This window comes from Tachypleus tridentatus, chromosome 13 (assembly GCF_004210375.1).
Source record: "Tachypleus tridentatus isolate NWPU-2018 chromosome 13, ASM421037v1, whole genome shotgun sequence".
Taxonomy (NCBI): Eukaryota; Metazoa; Arthropoda; class Merostomata; order Xiphosura; family Limulidae; genus Tachypleus; species Tachypleus tridentatus.
Window position 1 is genome coordinate 154,378,499 of NC_134837.1, and position 15,109 is coordinate 154,393,607.

Genomic DNA, 15,109 nt, shown 5'->3' on the forward strand with positions numbered 1-15,109 from the left:
GCTTGTATTAACCACGGACTGGTACAACTCTGAAATACCACACTAACTATGTATATATACATATATATACAGAAACAGAAAGAGAGAGGGAGTCAAGTGAAACATAACCTTAAATCAATTAATATTCTTCAATGTTAAGCTACCTATGTTTCAGTTCATACCTTTTTGATACTGTTGGTCGTAAAAACTGGTAATATAACCCTTTCATAGTCAACATAACATATTATTAAAAGATAACAAAGGACTCTGAGGGCCATCTGGGCTGTCCTAACCACTAAACTGAACCCTTATACAAGGTACAAGCAAACAAAAAATAACTCAGTCAGGCCTTATCATTCAAATACTTATACAATTTTCTCCTTAAACTTCCTTACATTAACTGCATCTATACACTTGTTCTAGTCCCTCACGGGTACAGGAGTAAGTCTAAGGATTTACAATGCTAAAACCAGGGTTTTGACTCCCATCGGTGTACTCAACAGATAGCCCAATGTGGCTTTGCTATAAGAAAACACACACACACATTTGCTCTAATAATAAGTAGTGTATTTTCTCTTCCTTTGAATTCACACAAAATACAATCAATTAATACACTACAGAATATAATTTTAAATATCAATAAACTAAGCAGCATCACAGTATAACATAAATTTCTTAACAAAGAAATGATAATCACATCAAAGAAATAAATACAAGAACACAAGTACAAAGTAAATTATTTTAACAATAAAAAATTACAATATGGTCTTAGTTAGACGTGAAATTATCAAAAGAAAATCAATAATAAAAAAATACAAGAGAATATAGCTAAACATTTAAAGCATAACACACACACATAAGTACACAGCCCAAGAGTTGGCGGTGGGTGGTGATGACTAGCTGCCTTCCCTCTAGTCTTACACTGCTAAATTAGGGACGGCTAGCACATATAGCCCTCGAGTAGCTTTGTGCGAAATTCAAAAATAAACAAACAAACATAGGTATACATATGTAGGAAAAATATATTTATTAACCAACAAAATTAAACCTTAAAGCATAGAAAGTATTAAATAACAAACATAAATTAAGTAAAGTAAAACACAAACAGCCAAGGAAGTTTATATAACAAAACGAAAAATACGGAGACTCATATATTTACAATCCTTAACTTTAAAAAAAAATATCTATATACAAAAGCAAAACGAGATTTGACTCCTCTCATCCTCATCACTTGTGATGAAAATACAGTAACCATCAAATAGGATTTTATGTTAATACTGTATCTACATAACTTAATGACATTACTTAAAAACCAGTGAAATGACATAACACAATTAAAATAAATATCCTTACATAAGTGCAGGTTTTGGGGTTTTTTTTTACTTACTATGTCACTTCTTTTGGCGTAGATTGGCAAGTTGGCTTCAAATCTGTTCAATATCACAAAATATTTCCCATACTTTAAGTTGTGTTATGTTATAAGAATGGTAATTAAATGCTTAGCGTGTTTGATGAGTGGTAGGGTGTAATGACCTCACAGGTATTTGTATTTTATTATTTATCTCAGAGCTGCTAAGGCTATCTGTAATGTACTAAGTACCAGTAAGCAACAGAATTATTCTACTAATTCCCGATATCATGATAGTATTACCGTGGTTTTACAATAATATCGTCATATTACCTTTATGTTTACTTAGCATTTCAAACATTTTTTTATTTGTAAATTCGTGTTTCTTGGGCCAAGAAATTTAGCTAAATTTTTACTCTGAGCTTGACATGGGGATGTGGTTAAGGTGTTCGATTCGCAATCTGAGGATTGCAGATTTGAATTTCCGTCGCATCAAATATGCTCACTCTGTTTTGTTTTACAGATTAGGTTGTAAGATATCGGTATTGTGAGGATCAATCTCACTATTTGTTGGCTAAATAATAGCCCATCATGAGAAAGTGGTGGTGTTTTTCATTAGTTTTTACAAATTATGGACGATTAGCGCAGATTGCTCTCGCGTATTTTTGGCGAAATTCAAACAAACCATTCTTTTGTTCGAGCTACCTATTGTTATAAGTCACTTCACTATTATTTCATATGCACATTTTAATGGAAAATATTGCTATATATCGTAACAAACTATGCATGAGTAACTAACGACCTTTTACATAATCACACCAAATAATACCTCGAGGGCATGTCCTTATTTGCTATTGGGCTGAGACACAGTGATATAGTAGCACAAGCGCCATGCACTGAGAATGTTGGCACTACGAAAATTTTCAAATAGTGCTTTGTTTTCTGATTACAGGACAGTGGAAGATTGTTTCAGTTCAACATTTAGTCTTAACACTTAATCAAAAGCACTGCGTAATCGTGTACTTTCATTATTTCTGTGTATTAATTAATTAGTAATTACTTTATGGTATGTAGCGTCTGGCCCAGTAACACAACGTTATAATTGCGGATTTACAATACTAGAAACTGGGTTTCGATACCCATGGTAGACAGAGCACAGGTATCCCATTCTGGTTTACTATAAACAAACAACTGCTCCGCATTTTCTTTGCTTTAAGCTCAGTTACATGGCAGTGGATTTAGATTTAATCGCATATATTTTCTGTCAAACATCAAGTTATTTGTGGATATTAATTATTTTAAACGGAAAATCGAGACACACGGAAGTGTGTCGTGAAGCCAAAACAACTTGCTGAAGTATACACTGCGTGTATTGAACAGGAGTGATACTTTAGCAGTTTTCTTGATTTTATATTTCGAACAATTATTTCAAACAATCATATATTTTCAGCGAATGTGCTCTACGTGACTCGTACTTCACATACTAAATTCTAAAGGAAACTAATGAGAAATAACGAAGATATAATATCTCCAATCTGCATTGAATTCTTTACTATTTCTTTTTCTTTGCACCAAAAGTATGGGACTTTATTTGATAGAATAATATACTTTATTTATAAAGTATATTTTTTTTCACATTTGGTGTACTGATAGATCTTTTCAACCTACAATTAGGAGGCTCATTTGGTTTAAACATAAGCTACATATGCAAAGTTATTCAAACAAAACCACACATTTTTGATCAAAATTTTTGTGCAAGCCTTGGTAAACGTCACATGAGCTATTGTTCTTAATGTAGTTATTACCGCTTCATAATGACGGATTTAAGGCTGCGTGTGCCTAGGGGCTAATACTTTTCGTGGGCCAACCAACCCTTACTTAAATACGCCATGCAGCTTCATTTGAGTTTCAAAGTGCACACTGCTTGAATGGCTCTAGAGACTGATCAACTGTTACACGAAGATCCCTTTTTCGTCATGACACCGTTAAGATTTTTTCCATTCAAAAATATTATGAACAAGTTTAAGTACTTTATTAATCATTCTATCATCTTGTAATTGATCTAAATAATAATAAAAAAAGAACAAAGATCCTAAGACTGAGCCCTGAGGTCTCACACTTGTAACGTTAATTAAGTTTGAAAGAACTGCATTTTTAACAAATCTCTTTCTTCCATCTAATTTTCTAACTCATTTTCCACACATATACTGCTGGCAAATGAACATAAAGTAAAAATATGCATTTTGCGTTATTACACTCAACCTCTTATTTGAATAGAGTTTCGAAATGTGAAAATAAGAAAGAAGGAAATTTTTTTTAGCATTTAATAGGGAAAAAGTGAACACTGTGAAATTAGCCTAAATACTAGCTGGTCAAAAGTTTAAAACCTACCAAAAAGAAGTCCTAAACAGGGTAGGAAATGGCCAACAAGAGGTCTCGGTAGTGAGTTGCACGGCCGTCATTGCGAATAACTTCAAACATTCGCTTTGGCATGGTCGATATAAGCGTTTGCAGAAGTCTGGCTGGAATGTTATTCCAGGTGGTGAAGATAGGTTCACGAAGATCATACTCGGTTTGGAATTGACGTCCATATCTATAAACTTTCCTTGCCATCCACCCCAAACGTTTTCAATGGGGTTCAGTTCGGGCAAACACGCTGAATGTTCCAAAAGAATCACGTTATTCGCCATGAAAAAGTCCTTTGTCCTGCGGGCATTGTGGATTTCAGTGTTGTCCTGCTGAAAGATCCAGTCATTTCCACACAAGCGAGGGCCTTCAATCAGTAAAGATGCTCTTTCCAACATGCCAATGTAGCCAGCTTGACGCCTATGTATAACCTGAAGCTCCATTGTTCCATGTAAGGAGAAAGCACCCCAGATCATGATGGAACCTTCTCCACTGTGTTGTGTAGAAAATATCTCTGGTGGGATATCCTTATCGTGCTGCCAGTAACGTAGGAAGCCATCTAAACCATCCAGGTTAATTTTTTCTCATCAGAGAACAAAACCTTCTTTCAATTTTCTACGTCCCATGTATTGTGCAAAGTTTAATCGAGCTGTTTCGTGGTGTGGAAGGAGGCGTGGCCTTTGAAGACGTTTACGGTTGTTAAAACCTTTCTCTCGTAGATGCCGTCTTATTGTTCTTGAGCTGCATTCTGCGTTCGTAAGGGCCGTAATCTGGTTCGACGATCAGCTGGTGTCTTGCCGGACAACCCGTCGAATCATCCTGCTCAACGCCGGCAAAATTTTCTTGGACTGACCACTTGAAATTCTCGTTCCGTATCCCTCAGGGTCTTTTAAGAATTTTGCAACAGCAGTTTTACTGTGCCCAATCTCACCAGCGATGGCACGTTGAGAGAGACCTTGCTTTTGCAGCTTGACAATTCTGCCACGTTCAAACTCTGTCAACTTTTTAGCCTTTGCTATGTTTTTATCCAATGTAACACAGGAGATGTCAGTGGGAGAGGTTGACAATGCTAATGCTTGAACACATATGACTAACTTTCGTTACGTGTTTACCGATTAACGCTTAGTTTCAGTATGGTCTTAAACTTTTGACCAGTTAGTATTTAGGATAATTTCAGTGTTCACATTTTCCCCATTAAATGCTAAAAAAGTTTTTTATTTTTATTTTCCCTTTTCTTGTTTCCATCTTTCGAAGCTCTACTCAAATAACAACGCAAAATGCATACTTTTTTCTTTATGTTCATTGGCCTTAAGATTTTGGCCAGCAGTGTATATAGATATAACCCACAGTGGCACAGCGATAAGTCTCCAGACTTATAACTGTAGAAACCTGGTTTTGACACCAAAAGTGAGTAAACACAGATAGCCTATTGTGTAGCTTTGCGCTTAATTTCAAACAACAACCAGCATAAATAATTTTTTTTTTACCAACCTATCATATGGCACCTTTTCAAAAGCTTTCTAAAAATCCAGATATATCAAATCGGAAATTGATACTTTTACCCTCGTTTACATAAACGGTGACATTTTCAAAGAAAGTCGAAGATTTATAGGGCAAAATTTCCCCTTAGTGAAATATTGTTGCCTATCGGATAAAATTCTTGATTTTTTAAATGACTTTGCCAAACAACATTTATCACACTTTACAAAATTTTTCCCACAACTGATGTAAGACGAATAGGCTTGTAATTACCGGGACAATTTTTTATTACATTATTTTTTATACACTTTTATTGCAGCATTTATTTTATTTTGGATAATTGTTATATCGATTCTACGACCAACTCTTCTTACTTTTCCTAAAATTTTTTATCCTACTATTTTAAAATAGCAAAGCGATACATTTTTATTTCAAGTAATTAAAGTATAGTTAAATGTGTGCTCTACTTATAGAAAAATCTTTAAAAATTAGAAAACAAAAAAGATCTGACATCTTCTGTTTGTATAATGCTCGCAATAATTGCTTTGTTTTAATGACAAAAGTAAAACAGTAACGTAATCACTATTCTCTTGGGCCTGGCATGGTCTAGCGCGTTAAGGCGTGCGCTTCGTAATCTGAGGGTCGCGGGTTCGCGCCCGAATCGCGCCAAATATGCTCGCCCTCCCAGCTGTGGGGGCGTTATAATATGACGGTTAATCCCACTATTCGTTGGTAAAAGAGTAGCCCAAGAGTTGGCGGTGGGTGGTGATGACTAGCTGCCTTCCCTCTAGTCTTCCACTGCTAAATTAGGGACGGCTAGCACAGATAGCCCTCGAGTAGTGTTGTGCGAAATTCAAAAACAAACAAACTATTCTCTTTCTTTTCAGAGAAACTAGATTGCGGTGTCATCCTGATATGTACAAAATATGTACGTTCCTTAACATTGAAAACGGGGATTTTATATATTAAAAGTTCTCATTTATTTCGGAAAATGTAACGATTGGAAACGAAGCTTTTAATATCAGTAATAAAATTAAGGTAAACTTATCTTTCTTTCAATAAACAATCACAAATAGAAATTAAAGGTTATTCAGTTTAAATGGGGTAATCAAGTACCTGTAACTTGAAAAAAATGTGTATCTGAATACTTCAGTATCCTATTATGTAATATGCTACTATGAATGTGTATTTGTTTGCACTTTAAATTAAGGTGGAAGAGATGGTAAGAAAAGTGACTTGTCATTTTATGGTGTTTTTAGGAAATTAAACTATATAAGGATGAAATAAAAATATTAATTTAAGTTAAAAGCTATTTTTAGTTTGTAAAATAGCTTTGAAATTATACTTTAGTTGAATGACAAATAACTATAAATGTTAATGTGTCAGATAACAAGTTTTAGTTAGGCTTAGCGATTAGCGTACAGTGCAGTATTGTAATACTAAATTAGGATTACTAACTTTCACTAAGAAATTAGTACTACTGTTAGTTTTAATAGCCAAAGTTTTGGACTATTTAGTTTTATCAATATTTGTCATTAAGCTGTTAAAATTAAGACGAGGCCCAGGGTACAAATGTTTCATACTGCTACTACTACTAATATATAAAGTAATTAACTGAAAATAATAAAATATAAATTATAATAATATTAATAGCAAAAGTTAACAGTTTAAAGTTGCAGAGTATGTTTGATTAATTTATGTATAATGTAATGTAGAAAGTTTTAACATATTATTGCAAAAACGTTTTTTGATTAGGTTATTTCTATTATGTACGTTTTTGTTCTGTTACTGGCTTCCATGAATAAATTTTCATCGCATATTTTTAATTTCCACAGAAAGTTACAATAAGTTTCATATTCGTTTATTGCAACTTACAGAGTGCATCATTAATTTTTGTGTGTGTATACATACATACACACTTGACAGTATTTTTACTTGTTCTCTTGTTATAAGGTTTCTGTTTGTTGAGAGATATTAGGAATCAGAACATCTTTGATGAGTCAAAAAACCAATTGTTGTCCCATAATTATGGATATCAATACTAATATTTCAATATGATTTGTGAATGTTTATTTTGCTTTAGTTAAATGACTTTGCAAAGAATTTCTGTTCTTTCCAAAAAAATTCTATTTTGGCTTATATCTAGTTTAAATTACTGGTAAATTTTTAAGTATCTATAATTTAATTTGTGACATTAATATTGGTAAAATGTAAGATGATTAGGTTTCTCAAAACAAATCATAAAAGCTACTGTTAAAAGTAAATGAAGTAATGAAAGTTTTTGTTCAAAACCAAAAAATTTGATATGATACGTTTTTATGCAACCATTAACTGGAAAGTGGCTTAATGTATTGGGTGGGTAACTTGAAGATATTAAAGACTAACAAACTTGTGTATGTGTAAAGGTTGTTTAGGGATAAGTGAGGTGGAATTCTTAGTGTATAATAGATTCTAGAATTAAGTTGTCAAGAAAAATGTTGGGACTTAATTTCAACTTACAGGAGATTAAGAAGTATATAGTACATTATATTTCTAGAGTTTGCTTAGTTGAGGATAAGTTAGAGATAGCCTTGGAAAATATTGTTGGAGTGGGCAATGTGTATTAATTTGTGGATGGAAAGGTAAGAAAAACATGCATCACAATTGACACAGAAAAAAAATTGTGTTCTTAAATTTTCCCTTTTAAGATAATGTTCACAGTTCTTGAAAAAAGAGGAGTGAAATCAATGCTGATAGAATAAAATGAAAAGAGAAAATGTGTATCTTTTACTGTTGCATCTTTTCAGTTTGTATTTGGTGATGTAAGAACATATGGAAACAAGCCAAATTAATAACATTTATAGGAATAAAATGTATGGCTATGACTCTTACACTTTCTTCACTTGAAAACTTGCTTTAGAGAAAATGCTTAGATCTCACAGGATTTATCTAAGTAGACTTCTCTTTCAAAGCTCAAGCCCATCCGTTTACAATTCATCTGGAAGGATTTTACATGGAGGATGAATTCACTGGCTCTGCATTTCCATCATTATAGGGCCATTGTTTTCTCCTTTCTGTATCCTGGGAAGTATTGTTTGCTGTGACTATTCTTCATGTGGCTGGTCAAGATCTTTAGTCAGTATTGGATCCCATTCATTATTTAATTTGTTCTGAAACCTTTGTTGGTTTGTTTGATGGATGTCTTCACTATTCTCCTTTATAGTCTTTTAGACATAAAGCTTCTGGTTTCCAAGGCTGTCATTCCCTTTTTCTTCCTGTGTGTGAGATTCTGTCTCTTTTGGGGACTATAGACACACTAGAGTTCTTTCTTCATCTGAATGTTCTTTTGTTTCCCTCAGTGAACTATGGTATTTTAGTGGGATATGCCCTGTGATCCATTGTTGTATCTACATGACTCTGGGAATTCATCTTTCATCACCATATCTAGATTTGCATATGCTCATAGAGGCATCTCAAGCCAGGTGGCATGAAATTCCAGTAATCTTAATCTTTTTGGATGTGTAATCTCCTGTAAAGCAGTTTTCCACATCTGCATTCTCAAGATGTAGGCAGTTCAGTGATCATCCACCATTCTATGTTACAGCTAATTGAATACTCTGTTATGAATTATTTTGACTAATCCATTGTCATTTCCTGTATCAGTCTTGAGGGACCTACTTTTGCTGCAGACCTCTGTTTTCTTATTCTCTGTGGGGTTGTTCCTAACAACAGTAACCTACTGTGTTTGTGGAATTTTGGATTTAGTGGTGTATATCAGTTATCCTGCATAGACCTAATCTTTCTGACAGGGTAATATGCATGTTCCCTGGTGTTTTATGGAGTGTTACCATTTTGGGAATCATCTTGTTCACACATTTCTGACTTGCCCCCTACACAAAGCTAGCAATATTATGACTACTAGTTCTTGAATTAGAGAACCTGATGGTAACCCTTCTGAGTCAGGACTGATCCACCATCTTTCTTTATGTTTATATTCAACATTTTCCTAAGATGATGTTTTTAATTCACAACATCTTACCAGCTTACACTGTATTGTAAGTACAGTCTATAGATAATTCCAGAGTCCAGTGTTTAAGTTGAACTTACTAACGTTTCCATTTATTGAGATATAAATAACCTTTCGTAATGTGTGACAAAAGCCTTTTGAAGTTTCTTATTTGACATACTTGTTTATAACTAATATAAAGAATTTATTGGAAACTACAAGTTTCCAGTGATATTTTTAAAACTGATGGCAGATTAAATATGTTAACATGATATCTTGAATTTTTAACATGATAGTAAGGGAAGTTGGCACTTGTAGCATTTAACAATTTTCATAATCTACTAGTGACCAAGCTAGAAAGACAGTTAAATTATAGTTGATTTTGGATATTCTATATTAGTGATTTATGTACTATTTATTTTGTAAAATTTATACTTGAAATATATATTAATGTTTTGTCAAAAACATTTAGAGAAAAGCACTTTAGGCTCATGCAACAAGGAGTACACAAATCCAAAGCTGCTTGTACACTTATGTTCACCATTCAGGCAGAAGAAAACCAAATGTCATACAAACCAGGTAATAAAATTAAAAATAAAACACATGAAAAATTAAACAAAAAAATTGTCAAAATATATTAAGTATTGAAAGAAGAAAAAGGCAAGTTCATTTTGTTTGACAATTTTCGCTTCAGTTTCATGGAACATTGATAATTTTGTTAGTGTTAAATGGAGAAAATAAAAGGTAAAATACTAATTTTCATATTTAAAAATAAAGAGCTTGTGATATTTATTTAGGAGGTTCCAGATATTATGCAAATTAAATGTGAAAACTGCAGGATCAATAGAATAAAAATCATCATGTACCTCAGACTAGTCAGAGTCTTATTAAATTCACAGACATATTTATTCAAAATTCTGATATTCTTTTAGTACAAATTACCTGTAATATTTACTAAAAGCTTATAAAGTTTTGTAAAGATAGTTTGATAAATTTGTAATTAGGGTAAACCTGACTGTGCTCTGCTTCATAGAAGCAAAGGTGGGTGTTAAACACCAGTACCATCTAAGTAGAGTTAAAGGCACTTAAAATTGTCTTGGGATTTCTGTACTTGTCAATATTTGTCGTCTTTAATTTTAATCAAGTTCAACAACTCTTCTGACGTAGCTCTTCCTCCTTGGAAGGTGACACCTTTGGCATTTTAATATCTCATCACCATCTTATGGCTTCTCTTGTCTATGGTAGTTTACACTCCTGGAATGAAATATTGCAGTTAGAGATATAGAAAGCTCTTTATACTTTTGTGTCACATTCTTTGCACCATTTTGTGTTTTTTTTCAACCTCCAGGTTTTGTTTTCCTCCTGTCACCATTGCTCACTCTTTTCAGAGGTTTAGAGGAGGTGTTATTATTTCTTCTAATTTCAGTCTAGCCTTTTACCTCTGACCAAAAAAACAATATAAACAAAACAAAATAGTGAAATCACACTTACTACCTAATAATACCAAAGACAATAGAAGCCATTATCTCTCTCCTAAAAGTTAAATTGATTAGAGAATAGCAGAAAGTTTTAAGCTCATCTCCCTCTGCATAGTAACTGCTGTTGAGATGGGGTTTTACTGCAAGACTGTTTTAGTAGTGGAAATATTTTTTTTTTTATGCTGTACTGCATGTGGTGTGTTTCCCAACCCATTCAACTGGCTAGTTCTTATTGTCCCTATTTGTGGTAATCTATTGCACAGTCTCTTACTGTGGAACCTTATACAGATACTGAGATTGTTGCTGTTTGATCCAGGTACTTCTTTGTTGTTCTTTCCTCATGAATGTCTACCTTTCAGTTTTTGTCTAGTGGAGTGAGAGAATCATTACTTTTTCAGTACTAAGCTATTTGGGTGGTCAGTATGGAGAGGCTCTCTTTAGATTGGTGTGCACCCATTATTATGGGATAATTGAAGTGCACCCACCAGTTGGAAGGAAGGTAGGGGTGTCTAACTAGAAGTGTAGTACAGACCACCTCAACATTAAGCATCAACCCATTCCTGTTGTTGTGACTAACTGATTGTGTCTTGATTTCTTGTTCATATGCATACTTGAAATGATTCATGCTTTTTTAAGTGTATGAACTAAGTCTTTGGCTTTATATAATGTCTTGGCCATACTTAATGATGTGCTGACATTTCATGAATTACAGGATGGCTGAGTATTCTTTGCATTGCACTCACCTTTGAGATACTTTAGCACCATACAAAAAGTTCATTTGACAAAGCCATTTTCCATTACTTCTTTCTTGTATTTTACAAAGTATTTCTAGCTTGAGATGGATATAAGCCCTCCTTCTTCTTAGTGAGAGATGCACTGCATAATTTTTTTCCCCTTTTGTTATTATATTCTCAGAAAGGAGTTCTTGTTTTTACTTTATTTTTGTATACTGATGCCTAAACTATTTTTTTAATGTGAGATTTTCTATGTGTGTTCTATGGAGAAGTAACATGTCCTGAAGTTAAAACTTTCATTTCTTAAAAATGGTCAGGTAGTTAAGGCAATCAACTCATAATCCGGAACTGTCTACCCTAGTTTTTCACTTATTGTATGTATCTTGCCTTTTTAAAACTTGGGAATGAGTTTTGGTATATACAAAGTGTTTGGTAGGAGTAGTATGTATGGAGAATATATTGGTTTCCTGTTGGTGGAGTTATATAGTGCTAATTGCATGATAGAATCTCATAGTACACATTTTAAATGTGAGTGTGGAAGATCATTCAAAGGCTTGTCACGTGGGCAAAAACGTTTATGGTATTTGGTGTAAGATATTAGCTGTCTGTTCTGTGGAATGGTAGTCAACTTTATGCAAGTGGTTTACCACAAAATAAATTGCATAGAAACTTTATATAGGAATCTTCTTATGTGGAAAGGAGGACAGTATTGATTGGTGCAACTATTAGGCCTTTAAGGTAACAGGCCATGAAATCATCACTTTTATGGTAAGGCCAATTAGATTTACAAAGTAACAGTACATAAGTTTTAACCCTTTCACTGTCATAATGCATGAGTTAAGATTAAAAAATGAGATATGCTGATATGAAGTACGCTGTGGCCTAAAAAAAGATTCCTCATTTCCCTCCTGACCCAAAATGATGTTCGACCTAAAAGTCATATACAGATTTGAGGCAATCTCCCTACTTATTAATTTGTTTAACTTTGAGAGGAATCAAACAAAATCTCTGGAAGAAAGAGCATTTTAAAGGTTTTCAGGATTTGACCACTGATGACCTTACAAATCATAAACAAATTTCAGGCATCTCTATCCACTTACTTGGCCTGGCATGGCCAAGTGTGTTAAGGGGTTTGACTCATAATTTGGGTGTCGTGGGTTTGAATCCCGGTCGCACCACACCTGCTTGCCCTTTCAGCCGTGGGGACATTATAATGTGATGGTCAATCCCACTATTTGTTGTTAAAAGAGTAGCCCAACAGTTGGCGGTGGATGGTGATGACTAACTGCCTTTCCTCTAGTCTTACACTGCTAAATTAGGGACTGCTAGCACAGATAGCCCTTGAGTACCTTTGTGCAAAATTCAAAAACAAACAAACAAATCAATGAGTTCATTGGCAGGGAGAAGTTAGAGTGGTATGTTTCTGGAGTGTAATGCATATCCATCTTTGATTTATTATTAACACACCTACTTCCACAACAGGCAAGGGGTCCATAGAGATTGATGATTGAGTAAAAGTTACTAAGTATCCATAATAACATATTTCCAGTATGGTACCTTCTTCCTGCAGTTGGCTTGGGACTCATGTGACTACCAGTTGAGAAGATGTATGCAGATTATATGTACTTTTGTCACACAGCTGGATTTGATTTATGATGTTTGGTAGAGGAGGTGAGCACACAATGTACAATGGTCTGAACAAGCTATCCTGCTTCACCACATATATTGGTAAACTAATGGCTTATTTGCAAGTACTCAGATGGTCATGAACATATTCTACTGATCCTTGTGACACATTTCAGGACTTTTGTTTATTAAATTCCTGTACACATGCAAAGAGTATTCTTTAGATGAGAAGAGATGCAGTCTCCCATGGGTGTGCTTGTATGGAACCCATACTCCATGGGCTACCTTTAGATATTTTGAAGAGGAGGCCTATTTAGGTAATCTTTTCACTAGCCCCCCCACTATTTCAATGTAGAAATTTAGGTATCTGTATGAAATTTAATTTCAAAGTTAACATTTTTCCTTCCCTGAAAATATATTTCTAATAGAAACTCACATCCAGATAAGTTCCTACACATCTTCCCAGCTTTCTTGGTACACTAGTTTTTTTTTTATTGCTTTATCAAATAATGAGTATTCTCATGCATAAATGTAAAGGGAGGATTTGTGCTAGGAAGTGTTTCACACTCCTACTGGTGGAGGGTTTTGCCTCATCGTACATCATTATGTAGTAACTCAAATTCATCTGAATACAATTTTAGGTGGGAGCTTTCACAATGATGATGGCATACAATCTCTCAGGCAGATAGGTGTTGCTTTAAAAATATAATAACTGTGTATGAACATATATTTTCAGGTAAGAAATTGATTTAAGTAAGAAAGAACACTGATTCTGGAGGCACTGCAACAAAGATGATAAAGGTTAAGTTGGACTGAACTTTGTCAATAACATTTTATTTTTTTCTGTTCTGGACCCTACAGTCCAATTAATTGTTATCTCTTCAAGTCATACCAATATGATTTCATAGTTAATATTCTGTGTGCTACCTTATCAACATATTTTTGAAAATACATGTATACACACCTTGTTTCACAGAGACAACAAGTAACATCCTTGAAATTTAACAGTTACATAAGAAATAAAATAAGGATAAAGATGGTAACAGAAGGTAACTCAACTTATTGACAGAAGGCACTTCATGTTATGGAGTTATTTTTTCTTCCACTAAAACATTCAACTAAAGCATCACATCTCTGTACTTAGCTGTTAATAAATTTGATCTGGTTGGGACTTGTATCTGTTTTAGGCCAGTAATGTACCAACTGAGTCACCAAGCATATAATTCTTTTTACTCTGTTGAAGACTAACCAACACAAACACATTCAAACAACACAGATGTCAATTTTAGATCTGCAGCACACATTACCAATCAACAATTTCAGAATTGAAATATGGTCCTCCAGTTGATATCACACACTTAATACTTGACTAACCATTGAGCCAAGCATGTACATGTATCATTTTTCTTATCATCATATTTTTTTTATGACCTTCAGAAGTATAATCCTTATAACATCAGTATAATTGATAAGAATGTTAAAAAACATACACTATCAGGACTTAATAGTGGTACCTTCAGTTCACACAAATGTCTTGATTAGTTTTCTGCTGAGCTGCTTCATTAAGTATCTCAGTTACATAATTTTCCCCTAATTTTACTGTTATATAATCAAAAAATAAAAGGTTTTAACAGCTCATGTATTACATCAGATGAGTCATTCTACAAATTGAGAAATAATTCTTGATGATGAGAAACCCACTTGAAATAAAAATATATCTCAGAGTGGCTGGTTTGAGTATTAACACTTTTATTGTTAAGCAGAGAACTACATTATGACTTTTTTTGTTAACCTGAAGATGACCTAGGAAGGTTGAAATGTTGTTCTCTGCTTATCAATAAAAGTGTTAATACCCATACCAGCCATTCTGAGATACACTTTAAATTGAGGAATTGTTTTGTTGGAAAAAAGTGTGGAATCTTACAGAATTACAAGTAATCTTGCATGAATACAGTACATTATTGTGCAGTTATTTGCATATTTTGTACTGTACCAGTACTTATAAACACAAATATTTAAGAACATATAACACCAACTTAGTAACGTATGATAATTTTCATACAGATGTTAAAGT

General features: G+C 33.7%; 1 protein-coding gene across 1 annotated transcript in view; it reads left to right on the plus strand.

Annotated features, from left to right (window-relative positions):
* The first annotated feature begins 6,754 nt into the window (after window positions 1-6,754).
* LOC143240667 (activating molecule in BECN1-regulated autophagy protein 1-like) overlaps window positions 6,755-15,109 on the plus strand; it is a 69,393-nt gene continuing 61,038 nt past the window's right edge. The window contains exon 1 of the mRNA XM_076483469.1: window positions 6,755-6,778. The gene's annotated coding sequence lies outside the window, so the exon portion shown is untranslated. The remainder of the gene's footprint in view (window positions 6,779-15,109) is intronic.